Source organism: Vulpes vulpes, chromosome 7 (genome assembly GCF_048418805.1).
Source record: "Vulpes vulpes isolate BD-2025 chromosome 7, VulVul3, whole genome shotgun sequence".
Classification (NCBI taxonomy): Eukaryota; Metazoa; Chordata; class Mammalia; order Carnivora; family Canidae; genus Vulpes; species Vulpes vulpes.
The window spans coordinates 71,768,492-71,774,350 of NC_132786.1; positions in this window are offsets into that span (position 1 = coordinate 71,768,492).

Sequence of the window (5,859 nt, forward strand, 5' to 3'; positions counted from 1 at the left end):
AAGTCTGTTACCCCAACTTTGAACTATATGTATGAAAGAATATAGGGGCAGCCTGGGTGGCTCAGTGGTTTAGCACCGCCTTCGGCCCAGGGCATGATCCTTGGAGACCCGGGATTGAGTCCCACGTCGGGCTCCCTGCATGGAGCCTGCTTCTCCCTCTGCCTGTGTCTCTGCCTCTCTCTCTCTCTCTCTCTCTCTATCTCTCATGAATAAATAAATAAAATATTTTTTTAAAAAAGAAAGAATATACATTTCCATTTTATTGACTGTAAAAAGCACTGAGGCTGTAAAAAGCATTCTAAGAGATGTACCTACTGAGCTTTTATTTTTTTTAAGATTTTATTTGTATATTTGAAATCTGAAAGCAGGTGAGTGAGGGGAAGAGCAGGAGAGGGACAAGCAGACTCTGCACTGAGTGTAGGGCTGGATGTGAGGCTTCATCCCACGACCCCTGAGATCATGACCTGGGCCAAAATCAAGAGTCAGATGCCCAACTGACTGAGTCACCCAGGCTCACTAAGCTTTTAAAGTGCTTGTGTTGTCAGAAGACAGTACAATTTTAGCCTAGGGGAGACTTTATGTGAAATGGAAAAAGGCATCCTTCTCCCTCTGGGCAGACATTGTCCCTCATCCTCTCAGCAGAATGCTTTTGTGCAGTGCACACACTGGACAACTACCCGTAGCAACCTTGTTGCCAGAGAGTGTCCAAACATGGTAAACAGAAGCTCTAAGCCAATCCTTAAAGATCCCCAAACTAAAACCTAGAAGTTAAAAAGGCAGGAGATTCAGTCCATGCCCATATCAGGGATCAAAGGAGGACAGTGAACGGGGGATGTCCTCGCCGACAACACAAATCAGCGCAGTCAAAATGGCCGGATGCAGTAGCTGGATGAGTGTTCAGCTGTTCTCACTTTGGCAAATGTGTTTAAGGCTGTCTGGGGCACAGTTGTGTATATGGGAGGAGAAGTCCATGAGCCTCTGGGCAGCTCGGTGGGGGACTTTAATGGACATCGCTCACTTTCCCCGCCCGGCAGCCTCCTCCTGATATCAGCACCTCCGTCCTTCCCTAGGGGCCAGCCTGCCCAGCTCCGAGGCCAGGTGATTCACGTGGGTCTAGCCACCACACCCCACCCCAGCTAACTCCATTTCTGCCCCTTCGAGCTGTATCAAGTTGGCTTTCTGTCACCTGTGCCTGAAGAGAGTCCACAACTAACACGAGACATCCTCTAGCTACAGAGGGCAAAACGGGAGAGGGGGTGCCATCCGCAGCACACTGCCGCCGACCACTGTATGGTTCAGGGAGCTCGCTGCACATCCCGGATGGTCGCGGATGATCTCTGTGGCCCCTTCTGGCTGTGACACATTGTGATTCCAGCACATTTGTTGTTTTCACCCCCAAACAAATCACAGCCCTGGTGACAGGTCTGGGCAGGGGAGAGAGGCCTTCCAGGTGTGTGGGCAGATCGGAGGAGAGCCCCAGGGGCCCTGGGGCTCGCGGGTGGAGGGGCTGGGGGGTTGAGGCCCACTGGGGCGGCCGTGGGAGGTGGTGGGCCTTGGGGGCTTCTTCGTGGGAGGCTGGGTGCAGGAGGCTCTGAGCTTTGCTTTCCTCCCTGAGAGCCCGGTAGCAGCTGTTTGCTTTGAAGCTTGCAGCCCGGGAAGGGCGGCGGAATTGGTAACCTGGAGAGAGAAGCCTCCAGCGGGTCTGCAGATGTCAGGCCGGAGCCCAAATCTCAGAACAGAGACTCGGAAGAGAGAAGACCTAAGCAGGAAAGTCCCATCACTAAAAGAGGGAATGGGGGGGGGGGGGGAGCGTGGGAACAGAGGGCCAAGGAGAGTGAAGGCTGGGCGGGAGGCCTGGGGGGTCTCCACAAAGGGACACCAGCCACCTCCCAAGCTGGGGTCAGGCTGAAGTGGTTTACTTTCTATATCGCACTGCCCTCCTGCAGCCCCGAGGAAAATTCTGTGAAATGCTACCCTGCAGCCTCAGCTGTGCTTTGGGGGGAGTCGAGGCAGGCGACGGAGGGGCGGGAGGAGGAGGATGAGGAGCCAAGGGCTTGGTCGGGGCCAGCGAGGGGCCAGCTGCGGGCCGGGCCGGGCCAGAGGCCGGGAGCGACGAGCCGAAAGAACGGATTTGCAGACACGTTATCATTCCCCACGACTGTCCCGAATACTTGGGGAGGGAGAACATTCGAAGCCCGAACGGGTTACAGTGGTCCTTCAGGGCACCCCCGTTGCCAGAAGAGCATGACTGGACCCCGCAGCCCCCCAGAGTGGAGATGGGTATGACTGGACCGGGGTGTGGGGCACGCGGGCCGGGCCGGCGCTCGCTGGATCCCCTCGGCCCGCACTAAGTGGCTGTTGGGCCTTCTTATTTTTTCTGAAGAAGCTTTTTTAAATTTAATTTTACATTTTCGGTAAAGTCATTTTCTCTCTGGGGCCGGCGGGGAGGTGGAGGGCGGCGCGGGGGCGGGGGCCGCTAACAGCTCCGCAGGCTCCTGGGCGACCCGCTGGCCCCGGGCCATTCGCCCGTCACTCTGGGCCGCTGCCGCCCGCCTGCCCTCACACAGGACTCTTTCACGTTCCAAACTGCCTGCCTGGTTTGTTTTTTTAAGAAAGCAATAACCGCAACACATTCACTGTGGCTCTTTATAGCTTTCCATATGTATAATCACTCTTTCTCTCTCTTCAGTTTTTCCAACGTTTTTTCTTTTAAATAAATGCTCATAAATTTTACTGGTGAAAACGATGAAAAAACATACCTAAAAAGAGCAGTTTGTTGGAAGGGGAAAGAAGAAGGAAAAAAAAAAGAACACCAAGCAGAATGTAGAAAAATTGAACTCCTGTTTAGCATTATATACCTAAGAAATGAAAAACAAAAAAGTTTGGATTTTGTGAAAAAAGAGATTATTCTGTAATATCTCCGAAACTTGCATGTTTAACTCTTCAGCTTTTATTTGATACGCTTAAACCCCTCCAGCCCTCACCTCCCTGGGCCTGCTGAGGAAAACCCTCAGTCATAGGAGGAAGACCCCTGCCTTTAGTCTTCTCTCAGCCATTACGTTCATGTGGGGCCTCACAGAAGTCCAGTGATCCAGAGACCCCCAGTCTCTATAACTGTAAGATGAGAGAGGTTGGACTAGGAGCTTTTATTTATTTATTTTTAAAGATTTTATTTACTTATTCATAAGAGACACACACAGAGAGAGGCAGAGACATTGGGAGAGATGTAGGCATCAGGGAGCCCAATGCAGGACCCGATCCCAGGACGCAGGGGCCACACCCTGAGCTCAACAGCTGAGTGGTGTCCCTGGCGTCGCAAGACTAGAAGTTTTTAAAGGACCCTGGAAAGTTCTATGGCTTAATCCTTAAGCCAGTCACTTGATTAACTAGAACCAAGAAATGGATTCTGAGGCCCCTTCAGATCTGCTCCCCCTTCAGGGAGGCTGCAGCAGACCGCTGGCCGTCTTTCCAATATCCATTCTCCCCGTTCTCCTTCCCAACAGAACTCTCATTTTACTTGGGGCAGCAGCAGTGTGCTCAGCTAGAGCGGTTGTCCAGCTTCCCTTGCAGCTGAGCATGGCCACCTGACGCAGCCCAGCCAATAAAGTGTAAGGTGAAGGCCACGGATGGTCCGACTCAGCTTCAGCTGCCGCCTCACATTTTTTGCGCCTGCCATTCCTGCCTGGAATTCGGTCACACGATGGGGTGGAAATGACAGCAGAGTGGCAAAACAGAGCAGGCCAGAGGAGCCTGGGTCCCCATCACATCAAGGAGTCACGTTCAGGGACGCCTGGGTGGCTCAGTCGGGTAAGCATCTGCCTTCAGCTCACGTTGTGATCTCAGGGTCCTGGGATGGGGCCCCACATTAGGCTCCCTGCTCAGCGGGGAGTCAACTTCTCTCTCTCCCTGTGCCCCTCCCCAAGGCTTGTGCTCCCTCTCTCTGTCAAAAAAATAAAATCTTAAAAAAAAAAGTCACAATCAGCCAAGTGGGCTGATCCACCCACCTCAGGTGACTTGTGACATGAAAAAAATAAAAGCCTGATCCATTAAGCCACAGTAAGGTGGGTTTCTGTCACCTAATGGTAAACCTAGTACTAATCTGTACAAGGCCCAGGAGGAGAAACACTCAACAAATACTGAGTACCTGACAGGAACTGAGTGAGGCTGGATAACCCAAACGTGGTCCCTACTCTCACAGAGCAGCCAACGTAGGGGCCGACACAAAGGAGCTAAGAAGTCAATTAATTATTATCATTGTAATCTCAGAAAAGAGAATAATAGATCCACTTCTAATGGGTGGTCCTAGAAGGATCGGTAAGAAAATTACATTGAAGGGGAAAATTTAAGAAGTGAGCCATATGGAGGGATGAGTGAGAGGAGAGAATGTTCCAGAAAGAAGGAACAGCACATGCAAAGGCTTCCAGTGGGGAAGGGACTGAGAGGAGGCCCATGAGGAAGGGGTTCCGGCAAAGTGGGAGAGGTCCGCAGGGGCCAGCCAGGCAGCACCTTTGGCGGAGTGTGGGAGGGGAATATTTTAAGTCATTGAAGGATTTTTATTTATTATTAAAGATTTTATTTATTCATGAGAGACAGAGAGAGAGGCAGAGACACAGGCGGAGGGAGAAGCAGGCTCCCTGCAGGGAACTGGATGTGAAACTCGATCCCAGGACCTCAGGATCATGACCTGAGCCAAAGGCAGATGCTCAACCGCTGAGCCACCCAGGCGTCCCATTATTAAAGGATTTTTAAAGAGAAAATTTCCAAAAAAAAAAAAAAGAGAGAGAGAAAATTTCCTTTCAAAAAGACCCCCTTCTGTAAAGCAGCTTCAGCTCCAACTTTTGTGAGTCTATTGGTTGCACACAAGTCTTGCCAACATAGCTGTAAGAGGAAGTTCCTGGCCCCGGTCCTAAGGGGCTCTGGGCATGACTCAGGTCCCAGGACTGCCACTCAGTAGTGGGTGCCCCTTAGCTACTATCCTGAGCCTGAGCTTCTTCATCAGAAAATCGAGACAGTAAGAATCCTACTTGGAGCTGTGAGGAGGCAATGTGTTGAACCCTGTAATGTACTTGGAACCATGCCCGGCACATAGTAAGTGCTAGAAAAGCTTATTATTTTCATTGTTGTTACTGAGAAAATCATCAGAGTCCAGTACTCCTGACCCTAGGGCAGTGCCTCTCAGTGTGGCATTAGCATCACCTGGGTCCCATCCCCACAGATTCAGATTCAGTAGGCCTGAGAATTTGGTTTTCCAGAATTTGTATTGCTGCCGGTAGTCTACAGACCACGCTGCTTTAGGCTTGGGCCAAGGCAGCCCCTTGGGAACAGCTTGGAGAAGGATGGCCAGCTCCCCACTGTTGTAACCACCTTCAGCCCTAATGGATAATGGCAAAGAGTGGAGACTGTGAGCCCCAACTTCCCCAAGAAGACTCAAATATGTTCTCCTGGGAGGCAGGAGAGCAGGTGGTTCTCAGCCTTCAAGGGACCTCAGAACTCCTGGGGCAGATGGTAAAAATACAGATTGGGGGGGTACACCCCAGAGATTATTTCAGTCTAGGAACAGAACCCAACGATCTTCACATTAAATGATTCTCCATGGACTCTGCTGCACGTGTGGCCACAGGTCACACTTGGACAAATGGCAACATAGTGGTTTGGGAGTCAGACAAACCCAAGTTCAAATCTACCTCAACCACTTCCCATCCGTGTGGCCTTGCGTGGCCTGTAAAACCTCTCCAGATCATGAGCATGCTTTCCTCATCTGAAATACAAGCTTACTAATACTGGTAATATCCTCCCCAAGAGGATGAAGTGAAAATATTTGCGCAGAGGTTACAAAAGTTATAATCACAGACTCAAGTA